The sequence below is a fragment of the Drosophila montana genome, unplaced genomic scaffold (assembly GCF_035044405.1).
Source record: "Drosophila montana isolate Dmon_TW-CO22-7 unplaced genomic scaffold, ASM3504440v1 contig_2178_1, whole genome shotgun sequence".
NCBI lineage: Eukaryota > Metazoa > Arthropoda > Insecta > Diptera > Drosophilidae > Drosophila > Drosophila montana.
The window spans coordinates 2,244,425-2,262,404 of NW_026997075.1; the positions used below are offsets into that span (position 1 = coordinate 2,244,425).

The 17,980-nt window shown below is 37.5% G+C and overlaps 1 protein-coding gene and 1 long non-coding RNA gene across 3 annotated transcripts in view; one reads left to right on the plus strand and one right to left on the minus strand.

Annotated features, from left to right (window-relative positions):
- Hers (Histone gene-specific Epigenetic Repressor in late S phase) overlaps window positions 1-17,980 on the plus strand; it is a 57,688-nt gene that overhangs the window by 20,559 nt on the left and 19,149 nt on the right. The window lies entirely within an intron of this gene.
- LOC135427603 (uncharacterized) lies at window positions 2,597-3,366 on the minus strand. Its single transcript, XR_010436092.1, has 3 exons — window positions 3,308-3,366; window positions 3,198-3,241; window positions 2,597-3,133 (listed from the first exon to the last, which is right to left on the minus strand). It is a non-coding gene; the product is annotated as an uncharacterized LOC135427603 (long non-coding RNA).

Below are 17,980 nucleotides of genomic sequence, written 5' to 3' on the forward strand. Positions count from 1 at the left end.
TGTGAAGCTCAGGTGGTGAAACATGCCATATGGAACCTACATATAAACTGTGCGAGTAATGCCTAACACTATAGAATAAAATTTAATGATATTGTACTATGTGGATCTTGTGAGGGTTATGTGTGTATCTTGTGTGGCATCTATGTTTTGTGGAATGTATGAGGAATTAATGCGAAGTCTCTAAGGATGTTATGTGGAATATGTTGTTTACCTTATGTAGGGTCTGTCTGTGGTTATGTGGAATCCATTTGTAGCTTATGAGGAATATATATGAAGTCTATCTGGATCTCATGTGAATATTTTGTGAAATGTATCAAGCTTTAATGCGGAGCCTATGTGGATTTGATGTGGAATATAATATGTAACTTTTATGGGAACTATGTGGATACTAAGCAGTTCGTATGTAGATATTTTGTGGAATGCATAAGGATTCAATACGGAGTCTATGTGGAATCGATGTGGAACCTATGTACATCTTGGTGACTATGTGGATCCTAGGGGAGGTCTGTGCGAATCTCAGATGGAGTTTAGTGGTTCTTATACACATTTAATGTGGATCCTATTTGTAAGCTTGTATTGTAGCAAATCAAGGTGACATTTTATCATGGGTAGAAAGCATGTGGACCGAGTGAATCCTATAAAGAACGTTAAAATTTGATTTGAACGATATTATTTCTGAAACTCATATACGAAATTCATACGAAACACAGGTGGAACTTATGTGAAATGAGTGTGTAACGTATATGAAGCTAATTCCAAGTGCTATTATGTTTAATATTATTATTTATTCATGTTAAATGTGCCATAAATTTGTCAACACAATTCACTTTTCCCATCCTAGTAGGCATCGGCCAGTTTCGAGCTAATTTCTTGCCTGATATGCCTGTAAAATGTCATTCCATTATTATTTGTTTCTGTGTGCACGTCTTCTAGACATTTTTTTTCTTAAATTTCGAGTCCTTAGACAATGGCTCCATTTTTAATCACACTTTTCGTAGCATTATTTCTGCACTTCGGTGAATTCCTGTGGCAGCCTTCGGATGGCCACGAACCGGACTTAACCTCCATACTGTTCATTTGCTCCGTGCTGATGCTGTTGATGCATCCAACGATGACCAAACAGCAGAACCCTTATTACATCTGTCGTTTCTTTGGATTGCTGCTATACATGGGCGAATGCCTGGTGATGCAATATCTGGCCGTTACTTTCACCTGGATCAGCTTCAATAGGCTGTTTGCCAAGTTCTCACCTGGCGATGTGCTTGCCGTTTTCTGTTGCCGCTTGCTCTTGTCCACGGTGATGTTCGTCTTCTCCATTTGTCGTTGGCGCCGCAAAACCAGGGATGCTCTCGATGATGCCATGCACGCTGTGTATATGGAACTGCTTACGGGCCAAACCATGATGCCATTCGAGGTTCCATATTCGCTTTATAGTGATCTCCATATGGGCAGCCTGGACGACAGTGACTTGGAGAACATTAACGAGGTCGAGGACATAGATGGACTGAATAATGGCAGGCGTCATAGCTCCCAGCAGACCATCTGTGGTGGCCTAAAACAGGGCAGGCCATATGGTCTAGGCTCTCAGATTGATTTGGATCCGTGTGCGCCTCAGAGGCGAACAGGTCGCTACTCCAATAAGATTTCTGCACAGGGCTCGCGCGCTGTCCGGTTAGTTGAGTAGATCCGTTCCGTACAGTAGGTAGATTTTAAATTTGTGTAATCTAGTTATAGTTGAAGGTTTTGAGAGGATACGATTGAATAGATTATAGTCATGCAAACAGTTAGTAGTAGTGTATGTTTTAGGACGGTGAAACTTTTCCCGATTAGTGAATGGGCAACTAGTCAGATATTTCTCATTGATTTGTCGGATCTTTCAAGCCCATAACTATCCTGTCTATGGAAAACCAAATTGAATCCCACCATCTGCATCTCTATCAAGTATATTCCAAGTCGAAACTCTTCCTCAAATTGTTTTAAGCATTTCATTGTTTTTCGTTTCGGTTTCGACGAATCCATTCGAGTTTCCGCGGTTTTATAGAAGGATTTCCATAATAGTCAAGCTAAAATATCTCTTCTAAGATTTTCAATATGTAACTTTTCTATAGATTCAGAGATGAGATTGGAATGTTTTCGCTTCGGCTGCTCCTATTATCATTTAAATTCCGGGCATGGGTCCGACGACAAATACGACAAATGAGAGAAAAGGGTATACTTTTTACAAGGTGTTTTTTTTGGTTCACCCTAGAATAATGCAAACTTTTTCGAACTAGAGACTGTGAGCAACAGGAAATTATGAAAATTTTCTATCAAGATTAAATATTTCGTAAGTCCTTTGTCATTCCTCGGAGCTGTCTAGCTCAACTATCCTATACTATAGTATTTATAAAGCCTATTCGATTTTTACCAACTTTTTTTAGCACGTCCTCTAGTTGTTATTCAATTGAATTTAGCTTCATAAAACCCCCCGCGGCGAAGCCGTTCAAGTTTTCACGGCTTATTGGATCTCTTTTGAGACTTAATATGGAATTTTATTTAAACATTTTCGGAGATAAGCAAGCACGGGATGTTTCGTGTCTTGGTCAGTTTTTTTTTTTATCATTTTAACTCTGAGCATTACGTAGTATATTCCAGAACATAGTATAGGAGTATAAATTTTCTATTTTTATGTGTTCAATTAACAACAAATAAATTTTGAGTCTTGAACCTGTTTCAGCTGATATGTTTGTTGTTGCTTTTGCTGTCCATCATTATCATCATCATTATCATCATCATTATCATTAACGTTATCATTAACATCAGCATTATGAGCGAGTGTGAGGTTTATGTAACACCCCATGCAGCTTGTCGTCAAACTCCGGTAGGCGTCGATAATTGTTCTATTAGCCAAATGAGCCCCTGCTAGTCAGGCAGCAAAAGTCAAAGGCAGGGGCGTTGACAGCGGCAGGGGCGTGGACAGAAGCAGCAGGAACGTGGAACGAAGCAGCTGGCAGTTGGCAACTGGCATCTGGAAACTTGACCATGAATGCAGTTGGACGAGTTACACGCCCACTGGGAATGTGACCAGTTGTTTGGGTTTCGTCCTTGTCAAAATTTAAATATTGCGTGTCAAGGTTGACAGTCGCTGTTAAGCCTGAAAACCATTCGACAATCTTTGCGCTGTCAATATAAAATCATAGGGAATTTGACTTACGTACGTCTTAACCTGCGATTAGCCTTGAAATTGTGTTCGGTTATTCGCCTGCAATTGATTAAAATGTTTTTATCAATAAACAAAAACATGCTATGCATATGTACATATTTATACTTCTAGTTGTGACAGCTGATTAAATAATTTAATATAATATCAATTTAGTAGATTTCAATATAAAAACTAGAGATGCGCAGTACGAGTTTGTTTTCGATAACTTGCCCCGTTTCCAATCGATGCAATCGATAAAAATCGATAACGAAATTCTGTTTTTGATCAAATCTCATAGGCTTGAAAAGCTACAGCCACCAAATTTGACATGTAGCTTCAAGAATTGTATTTACAGATCGAGCTTCTCTCATTTTTCAGCTATCGAGCTGCATTTGTTGTGTGTAAAGGAAGGTTCAGGGTATACCCTAGTCGGGCACTCCCGACTGGAGCACTTTAACTTGTTTATTCTGGTAAATCCTACCTCTGGCTGCGTTACTTCAGTTCCCCTTGGGCGGGTCTTACAGGAACTTGTCATTGTCATTTATTTTATTTCAGTACAAGTCGACAAATTTGATTATCAGATCACTTAATCAGTTATTATGCCCCCTCTCTCTCTCTTTCACTATCTCTCTCTCTCTTTCTTTCTCTGTGTCTCTCACCCTCTCGGTCTGTCTCTCTCTCGCTCTCTCTCTCTCTCTCTCTGTTTTCCTCTCCTTTTGCCCCGTGGCCGATCTTCATGGTCAGCCCTTGCACGCTTGGACGCTCTCTCTTTCTTCTTGTCTTTTTTTGTACTCGTTCACAATGTGGAAACGGGTATATTAGCTGTCCGCCCGTCTGCCTATATAAACGCCATTTGGCCAGGCTCTATTAAAGTAAGAGACTTGGATATTTATTTATAAGCGATAAAGTGTTTCTTATTTAGCCTTAGCGCCAAACCAAAGCCTGCTCATAAAAACTCCTCGGCAGATTTATTCCCACTGTGGGCGTGGCAGGCCTAAAAAGGTACATCGTCTTAGAGCTAGAGAGACCAAAATTGGAGACTGAAGAGGGAATGGAATCTTCCAGGGATTGATTGATGTCTCGTAATAAATTTTGGCCTGCTTTTAGCTGTTGTTGGACTGTGAGGGAGTATTACGCAGTCGCTTATACCCGACTACAATCTTTTTTTTTTTTTTTGGTCTTTCTGTTGTTCCTAGACGCGTTCGTTCTCACGACGCTCCTCCGGTTGTGAGGTTCACAGTTTTCTGCCTATGCGCACGTAAGCGTGACCGTTTTGACATTTTTATGCCCCCCCCCGCCGAATGGCCCCCTTTCTCTCTCTCTCTCTCTCTCTCCCTCTCTCCATCTGCCTGTCTCTTTCTCTCTCCCTCTCTCGGTCGATTTTCTTTAATTTGTGCTTTGTCTCAGCCTTTGGCTTCGTGTGCGTCCACTTTTCATTTCCGTTCTGCTTTGGCGTTTCTGTCAGACACATGTGTGCCAAAAATCTCACGATGCTCTCCAAAGTCCGCGTTCGCGTCCACTTTCAAATCTGGCCAGTTGCAAGTAACCGCTGCACTCACAGCTCTATGCAACTGTGGCTGCATCTGTGGCTGCATCTGTATCTGTGGCTACATTTTTGTGTTAGACAATGGCAGGGCCGCGCAACGGGGCGGCGGGCTGTTGTGTTTAGGCTTTCAAACAAGTTTGCCAACATGGTCAAGAGCAAAAAATAAATATATAAGAAAGAAAAAAAAAAAAAAAAACACAATATTTGGCTAGCGAAACGTGAGGCAAAGCAGCAAACTATAGAAAAATAGAAAAGAAATTAAACATAAGCAACATGCACTAAAGATACCCCCTCATCCTCCCCCTCTGCCATTCACTTGACAATTACAAACAATGGCGCGTTGGTCGCCGGCGAGGGGCGGGCGGGAAGGGGTTGCATACAAGTTGTGGGCCAGCATTTTCACACAAGCATCGCCAGCGCTGCCGACTTTCACCATGCATTTCGGCTGCGCTGCCCTTAATGTCCGAAATTGCAAAAGATACAAAGATACAAAATGTATCTGGCCAGAAACGAATAACGAAAAAGACTGGCAACGGCGTCGGGTCAAGGGCGCCCCAGATACCAGATAGATGGACAAATGTGCAAATACGATGGACGGCTAAATGATTCACCTTTAATGGACTTGCCGTATTCATGACTCACTCACTGCGGCTGCTAAATCAACCCCGTCGTTCTCGCTGGCTCCTGCCCCAGCCATTATCTGAACGGGGGCAGCTGGGGTAGGGGGGCTGGGGCGGGGCAGCGGACATGCGGCACGCGCGCGCTCATTTTACAGTATTTGTTAAACCATTTCGTATGGCTTCGCTCCTAAGCATGGCCCAACCGTCAGAAGGTCGCTTATCTTATCACCAAAATGTGCAAAAATAAAACCAACGCAAAAAAAAACATAAAACGCAAAACAAAATTTGTAGCAAAAAACTAAACAAATTTCAACTGAAAAAAAAAAAAACAGCTACAGATTCGTTGTTCGACGAAAAAGCGCAGTTTATCTTTATCAAAAGCGACAAACACAAAGACAACAACAACAGCAAGAGCAACAATCAAATGATATTCAAACATTTTTACAGAACAAAGAGTCAAACACGTTAAAATGTTGCACTTGACAGTTCCCGACTGCACAACACTCTGTTCGTAATGTACTAAATAGCCAATAGGACGCAGTTCCCTAAAAAATCTTTCTGTTGCGGTTTATTTTTGTGCGAACAAACAAAATTCAGTCCATTATTATACCCTTGTATTATGATATTCTCAAGGAGTGTGTAAAGCCTACAAGAGAAGACATCTCTGAACCTATAAGGATATAACTTTTATATATTTATATACCTCATATAAATATACCTTATAGATATATATAGATATACATATATATACCTTATAAATATTTTATTAGCTAGCTCGAGCTAATACATTTTTTAAAAAAGGAAAGGTCGCCAAAATCAGCATTATATACCCTGTATTTATAGCCCTTTATATATTCATGATCATGAATATATTCATTTATTTATTCATATCATTTATATATTCATGTTCATGATCATATCAGTATCAACAGCCGAGTCAATGTAAACATGTCCGTTTACCTGTTTTTTTGCAAGCGAGTCGCTCAGTTTTAAAGCCTTGCCTAGAGCCGACTTTTTCTTACATATATCGGCATTGGTAGGATCCGCGCATTAGGTCATGTCATTGCAATCATTTTTAACTAAAGTTTTTATAATAATAACTTTTTTGGTTTCCAACTAGCTTTTCACTTAAGAGCTTAACATGTTTAAACAATGTTATATCATATCCTTACATAGCTAGAATCGTCGAAAGAAGAGTTTTTTAATGGAAACCTTTTCTTTTTCTTTAAAATAACTTGACAAACACGAGCTACGAGCTCTTATGATCTACTTATGTATCTGAAAAACAATTGAAAAGAAATAAAACTTTTGCGTACTTCCATATACTTTAAAAATGTATGCACCTTTAAAGGGTATTAAATGTTCGGAGTGTCGCAGAAAGCCCTTCTTTCTTGATTTTGAGTTTCATTTCTATTGCTCAATAATCAATATTGCTTTTAGTCTGCGTCTTATAATATAACTCCATAAAAGTCATTAGCATAGAGCAATGAAATATCCTAAAAAAGAATATGTTAATCTTTTGTTGAATCTGGATGGCTTCTCTATAGTTATAGCTATAATATAACTATATATACAGAATTATAGCTATCATTATAGATATTCTATAGCTATAACTAAAGTTAATCATCTGTTCTAGTCGGATGCCTTTTTTTTATTTTAAATATATTAAATAATAATTACAGATCCTGATAATAGATAGAGTCTGTTTGTAGACGTTGTCAGCAATATTTTTGACCATATCTTGCAAGAAATCATCTGGTTTAATAAGTCGAATTTGGATACTCAAAAACGGGGTCATTTCCCTTGGCCATTAAGCTTGATATTTTGCCGAAATTGATCTAAGTCGGGTATGCACGTTCATATATTCGAAGTTGAAATTCTCTCTCTTGAAATTCTAGCTCATAAAGCGTTACAAAATGGCCTCGTACGAGTCCAATATACTCTTTTATTCCTGCAGAATAGTGTATAAATACGATTTCATACTTCATCTAACTTTACCACTTTCTGTCAAAATTAAAATTTGGATTTTCATAACTTACGTAGAGCTCACTGGAGCACAAATATTATAAAGTCGCTTTTCTTTCAAATAATATAAATTCTTAAAAAGTTTCTAAAATTGTATTACCACGTATATTTTGAACTGGCGAAATAAATTGCATGCATAATGCCAAAATCCAATTATCAAGTCATTTTATACTTTTTTTTTTTTTTTTAAATATATAGTATAGAAAATGAGCTAATCGTTGTAAGTCATTCGTACTTATATAAAAAGGCTTAGAGAGGTGTGTTTATCTTATAAATCCCCCAAACTCATTCAGCTCTAAGCTTATTTACGTTTAAATTTAAAAAGTAAAACTTGTAATATATTTAACACTTAATTTGCTCCATGAAATATACTACATATGAAAAGGGTAATGTGTCTGTGTAATATACATATATATAAACTTCTATTGGATTATGATGTGAATATGGGCTTATTAATATATATATATAATAGACTTGAACACATTGAAACAAGAGAGAATCTATATAATGCGAAGAGTAGAAAAAGGGTTATATATTTATTTAGATAATTCATCTAGAATTTGAAGTGAATGTTAAGATATTTTATATATTTTTACCTAATATATGAATATACATGAATACTCTCAAATGAGATCAGGCAAAAAATAGAACATTATTATACAAATACTCTGTTTATTTATATAGGATATAGAAGTCAGCAAATCATTATGATTTACCACATCCAAAATCAACGAACATGATATAAAATGATATATATATGTTATAAAAAGCTATACCTTTCGATAACCAGATATTTATGAATTATGTCCTTATTTATTTCAAAAATAATTTGAACTTTATTTCAAAATACTCAGTGGAGTTTTTATTATAAATTGACTTGCGTGTCGATTCCGATTTGAATACGAGGTATCTTGTTTGGTATTTGAAAACAAGTTTAAACAAATTGAACAAACCTTGTGAGAAGAAATAAGTATTACATAAAATAAGAAACTTGGTTAGAAAGCTGCAGTTATATTCAAAATGGGCCAATTTCTGTTGAATATGCAGAATATTACGTAAATTTGCAGCAGACAAAACGAAAATCGATCACAGATCCTTTTCAGCTGCTGATGATAACATTGGCGATGTCGATAACGACTACTCGATGACATTTTGGCCGACTTGTCGCATGGCGACTGCGACTGAAGCGACGACAATGGCGCTTCCTTCCTCTTGGCAACTGGCCTCCCGCAGCCGCAACAACAACCAAAGCGGCTGCTGATTCTTTTTTTTTTTTGTTTAACGCTCAATTGCTTGACCAGCACACGAGAGCGGTCAGTGCTGGTTTTGCTGTGGAGTGAGAGAGCGAGAGCGTGCGCTCGGCTCGCTATGATACGCTCGGGTACTCGGGCGCACGTCCTGCTACCAATCAGAATCGTTCGTGTATTGTTGTCGTTGTTGCATAACGCGGGCAACATTTACAGTTGCCTGCCCGACTACTCGACTACTTGTAGTGGACCACACAATGTAAAAGATATTACAATAGCAGCAACAATACAGCTGCTCTCACGATGTGCGAGTCTCTTTTTACTCTGGCTCTCGCTGAAAAGTGTTGTCGGGTCGCATTTTGCTTGCTCTGCTCTGCTCTGCTCTCTCGAACCACTGTTGCTGCTGCTGCTGTTGCTCGTCGTCGTTTTTGTCGCGTCGCGGCGTTTTTAGGCGATGCGCTCAGCGTGAACGTTTTCAGTGCTGCTCTACCTGTCGACTCGCTTACAACGTGCGGACGACACCGCTTTAAAACGCGACGACGACGACGCCGCCGCGGCCGCAGCAGCAGCAGCGACGTCAGTGTAAAGTTTTGCGCGTTACTTTGACGTTTGTGTTTCGTTTTTTGTTTTTGTTTTTTTTTTTTGCGCGTTTCGTTGTTTTTGTTTTATATTTGTGCAGACAACAGCAACGCAACAAAGTGGCAAAGTTTTCGCCTCAGCCGTTGCTCATACGCCCCGTCGCACAACACACACGCACACGTAGCTCATAGACACACACATACGTTTATATATATAAGTGTGTGTGTGTGCATATATATATATGCATAGTGCTTTTGACGACGGTGACGTGCAAATTCATTTCGAACGCGAACGAAAAAATACGTTTGTTTTTGTTTTGTGTGTTTTGCTTTTTGTTTTTGGTGAAAAGTGCGCAACAAATGAAAATGCGCAAGCAATGAAAAAGTGCATAGCAAATAACAACAAATCAAAACAAAATAATTAATAATTAAAAGTAAGCCAACATACATACAAACATACCAACACACACACACATATTCACATGCAGAGCTTCACATACACACACTCACACACTAACACACACACACACATACACACACATACACACATACACACACATACACACACATACACACATACACATACACATATGCAGCGCAACAAGTTTGCGCCTGACAAAATTTCCATCGCTTATTTGGCAATTTTATTTGTTGGCTGCTGCAACAGCAACAATAAGTTGTATAAATAACTGTACACTGTTTTGCGGCAAAGAAGCAACAAGTTTTTTTTTAGTTGTTATTGTTGTTATTGTTGCATCCTGGGCAACGTGCTACATCAATAACAAGCGGCAGCATCTAAATAATTGAAATGAGCTCAATCGAGAATTCACTCGAAAAATTCACAACGCAAAATTAAACGTCAAGAAGTACACATAAATTATGTACATACATACATATGCAAATAAATATGCACACACACCCACACACACATGCACATATATGTATATGCATGGAGACATTAAAACTTGCACTTGTGTGCGTGTGATGTTTGCTGCTTTCTGATAATGAATGGAATTTCTGTTTTATTTCTTTTTTCCCGCTAAATTTGACGCGATATCAGCCAAAACAAAAACAACAACAAATAAAACAACAACAACAACAACGGCAATGGCAACAGCAAATTCCAAAGTGTCGGAGAAATATGAATAGAGCTTAGTTTTTGGTTTGCAATAGAATCCAATACATACTAGAACATACACTCAGCGAAAAACTGTGTTCGAAATTCTAATCCCCAGAGCTCAATAAAAAACAAATTGCTTTGTTTTTCCAATCTCATAATCTTTAAATTATGAGTCAGTCGTTATTTCAAATGTTAAATGTCTTAACATCAAAGGAAATGTTTAAAGTTCTTCTTTCAAGAATTTGCCAGCTTCAAACAAGCCTAAAATATCTCAAATATCAATATGTACTGTATTTCTGCATGGTCTGAATAGAATAAATAATGCATTGTTCTAGATATTTCAAGTACTTGCCATGAGTCATTCCTTATTTCAAATGCAAACGTAAATGTTGCATAAATAAGAAACATTTATTTAAGTAATTAATACTTTTTACAAGAATTTCTCAAGTCTCAATGTGGAAGTACTGTATTTGTATTCATCATTTTTGCAGCATTATCCTGAGCCTAATTTAAAATCGATCGATGAAACGTGTTTCGCATAGATCTCTGATCGAATCAATTGATACAACTTCTGCTCATCTTCCGAAGTAAAGATGATTTTTTGGAAAATTATGAAAGCACGTGTTAATTATTTGTATAATGAAAGCTTCTTTCTGCCTGTCACAGGTGTGAGTTCTATATATATCGAACGGATCGTTGTGACATGGCAATCCGTAAAGAGAATTTTTAAAGATTCAAGGTTTTGAAAAAGCGAATAACTATATAGTTTAAATAATGAGCATATGTACCATATACTACATATATAAATACTTACATATATTGCTATAGCTTCGTACAGTCATTTAGAACAATCAATTGCACTCATAAATCACTCTCAAGAACTATAAATGTTGCATACTATCGACATATATATACATACATATATAAGCCTGCATTTCCAATTGGATTTTTCTATAAAAAATAAGCATTATATGATTTAATCAGACCTTGACACATGCAAAAGAGAAACAAAAGACGTGATATATTGTAAAAAGTATATGATTTATTTGCCAGCTAAATTCAACAAGTGTTCACATTCCGAACTGTGAATGTGGATGTGAATGCAATTGAATTTATTCGTTTCATGTGAGGAATTGGGACTTCTGGGAAAGCAAATCCATCAAAATGTATAATTTACCCGATAAATAATCAGTATAGAAGTCAAAATTTAATTAGGGCTTGACTTATATGTATGTGTACTTATGCAATGTAACTCTATGATATCAGAACTATTTAAACTTATATGCAGCTCTTTGATATTATGAGAAATTGCGGATCCATAAAATCAAATATTTAACCCTTATGTAACATGTGTTCCGATCCTATAAAGTACATATATGTATATATCTTATGCATACATAAATTCGTGATCCGTTTTTTTCTCCGTTTTTGAAACTTTGTTTTTTATACCTTGGTTTGCTGTTGACCGCATCGGATGACTATAACATATAGGCAACATATAGTAAACGATCGGTTAACCTTCCAATATTGCAAAAAACTTCTGTGTTTTGCAAGGGTTTTTCATTCAATAACATCAAAGATAACTCCTGTATCTTGTTTTTCTACTGTTCGCCCTTAACTATAGCTGCTTACTAGCCTTGATTTGTGAAGATCAATCGATCTTCAAATGATTATTGTTTGGAACATTCCCCCATTTTCCACCCAAAAGTTGAGTCTACGAAAAGTGTGCTATATGTCTTCAATGAGGTTTCTCTCGCAGTTTCTCTCTTGCAAATGCCGGAATGCAAGTGTTTTCTTTTACAATTTTACATCCTTAATATCTAGAAATTTATTTGTAGACATATATGTATATATATATGTAAATGTATATTTATATATAGTACTCAGCGGTTATATGTTGTACGTATATTGCGAGACTCATGCTTCAAACTCCTGCTGCCTACTTTACTTTACTTTACTTCTTGTTGTTGTTGCACACCTTTGGCAGCCTTTCTGTTGTTGTTGTTGTTGTTGTGTGCTTGTGCCTTTACACTTTAATTCCTGCTTCTTATTTAGCATCTGCGCCGGGTGTTACTCGAGCCACATGGCAAACACAAACGCAAAAGCAAAGGCAACGGCAACGGCAGAAGCAGAGGCAAAGGGAACGACAAGGCCTCCAATGTCAATAAGAAGCAGCAGCAGTTGTTGCCAGTCAGTCAGTCAGACAGTCAGACAGTCCGTCCGTCCGCCTGCCTGTGCACGCGCGCAGGACGTGCACACACAACCAAAAAAAAAAAAATAAATAAATACCCACACACGCAGTGTGAGCGAGCGAGCGAGGGAGAGAGAGCGAGAGAGAGAGCGCATCAGGCGCATCAGCAAGGCATTCTTATACTCATCCTCATTTTTATACATTCATTCTTATCCTTACGACGGCAATTCCTGTCGCCATTCCCATTCGCATTCGCATTCTTCCCTTCCCTTGCCTTTCTTCGTATTCTCTGTCTGTTTCTTGCACGGCGCTTATCCGTTTCAGTTGCTCCGCTTATGAATGGATTGCACTTAAGCCGGCCGCTAATATGTTTGCCAGCCGTTTTACCGTTGCTTACTACCTGCCCTCTCTTAACCTCTACCCATCGCGCTCTCTCTCTCTCTCTTTCTTTCTCTCTCTCACTCATTGTCTACCCTTTGCTGTTGTTGCGTATGCGTAATCGAGAAGCGGCAAAAAGCTGTTGCTTCTATTTCATGAGCTATGACGCAGTCGCGTAGATTCTAGATAATCATCTTTATATTCCTGATGATAATCATAACGCTGATCATGACGACAATGATGTTCATTATTGTCAATAATTGAGTGAAAACAAAACTGAATATTGTTTACATTCGGCGGATACCCTGTACTATGTGCAGCAGATATTTGTGAGTTTTAAGTAGGAATAGATAATTGTTTCGGCTTGAATTTCGGTTTATATCCATTACTTATAATCAGATCTTTGTTCGACAATAGAGAAATATAACCTCACTTTCAGATCGAGGCTTTCTACCTAATAAATATATGTATATTATAATTGAGTTTTTTCGACCTATGAAAGTGTTTTAACTAAGAGATGAGTTTTGAAAGTTGTTTGTTTGAATAATATTCGCCTATAAATTTTGTTTATGTTCTAGCCGGCATTACGATGTACTCTATCCAGCATATATGGTAGCAGCTAGTCAAGCTTAAGAAAATTACAAAAATGTTCTCATATTCTGTTTTGCTTATCATAACTTACACTCAAAATGGGCATATTGGGTATTCCCAATTCTTCAAATTGCCCACTCAAGACCTTCCAAAGATCAAGGGAAGATTTTATGTCCACAAATGGAAAAGTGTGTATTTCTTAAAGTTACATATTGTTAGACCAAACAAGACCAACTAATGGGTACATTAGGTACAGAGTATTGGGCAGTCGCTTAAACCCGATCGCTGCGTTCTTACTTGACTTGGTTCATCAGCTATTTGGCAAGCTTCAGAATGTTTTGAAATTAAGGGTTGTCCCGTTCGTCGCTGCTCAGTTATTCATATTGTTGATATTCGAATGGCACTCATACACTCACAGCTGTCAGCTGGTCTTTAGGGTTATGTTTGAGCTCCTTTTTTACTTGTATTTTGTTTTTTTGAGAAGGCATTTGAAACTCGTTTCTCGCTCACATCATTTGCGACGTAGTTTAAAAATGTCCTTGAGCGGCAATTTGTTGTTGTTGCTAGTCGCTGTCTCCTGGCACAGCCCCTAGGCTGATTTTATTATTATTAAATTTGTTTCTTTGCTATGGGAACTGCCTGCAAATTTGCATTTTAAGCGCAGCAAACGCAACTAACCGATCAACTCGGTGGCCCCCGTTGATATATCTACTCGAAGTTGACTCGAAATCGACTCGACTCGACTCGACTCGTATTGACTCGCATCGACTCATAAATAAACATGCAGCCATGCCATTCAGATCCGACTTCGACATATCTGTGGCAATACTGGAAATGCAATTAAACCGTTTTTTTTTCTCGCTCCATCGTTGTTTTTCTTTCAGTTTTTTCTTCTTTTTGTGTGCTGCGCAATTGCACGGCAATGTCAGAGCTGCAAGTTGAAGCCCCACTTCAACTAGTCCCACACCCGACACCACCCCACACCCCCTACCCGCCTACCAACAACCCAGCAAAATCGTTAACTCTATATAGGGGCATGCAGGCATATATTTAGATATTATCGGGAGTCGTAAAAACCGTATGGCTAACTCGCAAGCTAGTGAGCATTCGCATTAAGATAAAACACCGAAGCTTTACCAAGTATTTGTAATATTTTATTCTATTCACATGTTTATAGAAATACAAAGCATTCTTAACTTTAGCTGAGGTTTTTTTAATGAAAATATTGTGCTTTTACGAACATTGAAAAAAGATGTTAAGAGTATCTAATCTTAAAATACACTCACTTTTGTCTTAGAATTTACAGGGCTTTTAATGATATTCACATTCAACCAAATCACACTAGTTAAGCGTATCAAATATAAAGACATTTGAGTATTTAATTGCCATTCATATTTGAGAGTCTGTAACATACATAACATTCAGAAATACATTTACTCATTCTGAGCACTCTGTTACATACCTTGTTGTGAATAGTGTTCACACTAAACCGAGTGAATTATCATGTATAATTTCACGAGATTATCACACTCATTTCTGATATACGCATAGTTTGTTATTTGTGAATGATATTCATATTCATTCATATTCATTCATATTTAGGGTCTCACATGCCTGCAAGCTTATAATTTTTATAACGAATATTTAAATTGGCATTCATTGAGGTGCATAAGTCAGAATGAATCTGTGAAATTCATTCGCATAATACCTAATTTTACGACTGAATCATAATTCAAGTCATTTTAAGCACCCAGGAATATTTTGAGTACACCCACTTGATCTTATATACATTTTAGTTTTAAGTTGTTTCGTCTTCGAGTTATCAAACCCACGCGTATTTTTCTTACTCCCAGTTCCTTAGCCTCACCTTCTGCGTTTCTCTCTTTCTCCGTGTCTTTCTCTTTGGCTGATTACAAATTTTCCACTGTGGAATGCAAATCAACTCTCGCAGCTCTCGGCTCGGCGTTGAGCATTTTGTTAGTGCCTTCGTCTTCGACTCCGCCCACGTCTCACGCCCCCTCAAGCCAACTATCGCCACTGGGCAGACACATTTATTGCTGTTGCTGTTGTTGCTGTTGTTTCTGGTGTGTGACCTTCGCATAGCAGCGCGTCGCCACCAGCTTCGCTTATTATGAGCATTACACTGAGCGAAAATCTATAGTAAGCTAGCAATAAATACGAGCTTTAAATATAAATTTATCGATTTTCCAGTTCCTAAATATTCGCATATTTTGTTTAATCAAAAATTGATGCACTTAACATTCTATTTTTACTATAAAGCTGCTTATAGCTGTTTATATATGTATGTGCGTTCTTTATTTCAGAACTGTTAAAAGACCATAAAAATGTTAATACAAAATTGCATATTACTTCAAAGCAAACAATTCAAACTTTATAGAAAAGTTGATCGTACAAGTATTAGTAAATAGGTTAATGTCTAGTGAAAGGACAAAAAACGTTTAAAATAACATACAAAAGACTGCTACTGTATGCAGAGGTTGTTCTCAGTTAATAGCTGTTACATTATATGGAAACTTTATAGAAAAGTTTACCCTATTTAACAGCTAGACAGTTAGCCCCAAGTATTAGTTAAAGGCCTAGAGTCTAGTAAAGGACCAAAAGTTGCTGTGAGAATAACACATAAAAGAACTGAAACTGTATACAGAGATTATTCTCAGCTAACAGCTGTTACATAACATGCAGATTCTGGTAAAAGAACTGCAAAGTTAGCCACTGTTAACATGACTATTGTTTGCAGAATGCATAGAAATGTTAAGCTTAACATTATTATTGTTTCTTTTCTTAATTTGTATTTTATTTTTTGAAGTGTATCGCAGCATTTGCGTCTGCTATCGAAGCAAGTCCACGCTTTATCGTATAGTTTTGTATGTTAATTCGCTTACAGTCGGCGGCATCGCATTCGTCAAATGCTACTTTACGCTATGAGCCACAATAATGAACCACTCGCCGCCGCCGCCGACAACAACAGCAGCAGAAACCGGAAGCCAGCGCAAAAAAGCGTCGAACGGCGACCCAAACATGTTTTCCGTCAGCCGGCACACACACACACACACCCCGCACACCCCCTCTGCCCCACCCCAGGCATTGCCATAGAAAGTAACTCGCTTTAAGTGAGTGGCCGGTCAGCCAGCACACAGCTGGGTGTGTGTGAGAGAGTGTATCTTCAAAATGTGAAGTGCTATTAAGAAATATAATTTTAAATTTCGCTCCGCTAAAATGCTACTCACAAGTCGATAAATATGTATATATACATGTGTGTGTGTGGATATTATATAGAATTCATATATGTATATATCAGACAATTTAGCCCAAATGCTAATGAAGTATCAAGCTACACTGCTACAGATGCAGATGCAGATACAGATACAGATACAGATACAGATACAGATACAGATACAGATACAGATACAGATGCAGATACAGATACAGATACAGATACAGATACAGATACAGATACAGATGCAGATACAGATACAGATACAGATACAGATACAGATACAGAGACAGATACAGATACAGATACAGATACAGATACAGATACAGATACAGATACAGATACAGATACAGATACAGATACAGATACAGATACAGATACAGATACAGATACAGATACAGATACAGATACAGATACAGATACAGATACAGATACAGATACAGATACAGATACAGATACAGATACAGATACAGATACAGATACGATACAGATACAGATACAGATACAGATACAGATACAGATACAGATACAGATACAGAGACAGATACAGATACAGATACAGATACAAATACAGAATACAGATACAGATACAGATACAGATACAGATACAGATACAGATACAGATACAGATACATGATACAGATACAGATACAGATACAGATACAGATACAGATACAGATACAGATACAGATACAGATACAATACAGATACAGATACAGATACAGATACAGATACAGATACAGATACAGATACAGATACAGATACAGATACAGATACAGATACAGATACAGATACAGATACAGATACAGATACAGATACAGATACAGATACGATACAGATACAGATACAGATACAGATACAGATACAGATACAGATACAGATACAGATACAGATACAGATACAGATACAGATACAGATACAGATACAGATACAGATACAGATACAGATACAGATACAGATACAGATACAGATACAGATACAGATACAGATACAGATACAGATACAGATACAGATACAGATACAGATACAGATACAGATACAGATACAGATACAGATACAGATACAGATACAGATACAGATACAGATACAGATACAGATACAGATACAGATACAGATACAGATACAGATACAGATACAGATACAGATACAGATACAGATACAGATACAGATACAGATACAGCAGATACATTTAACAGCAGACAGCAGATTGACAGCCTAATTTGATTTATGCACAAATTGTCGCCTCACTGCCAGACATGATGACATCT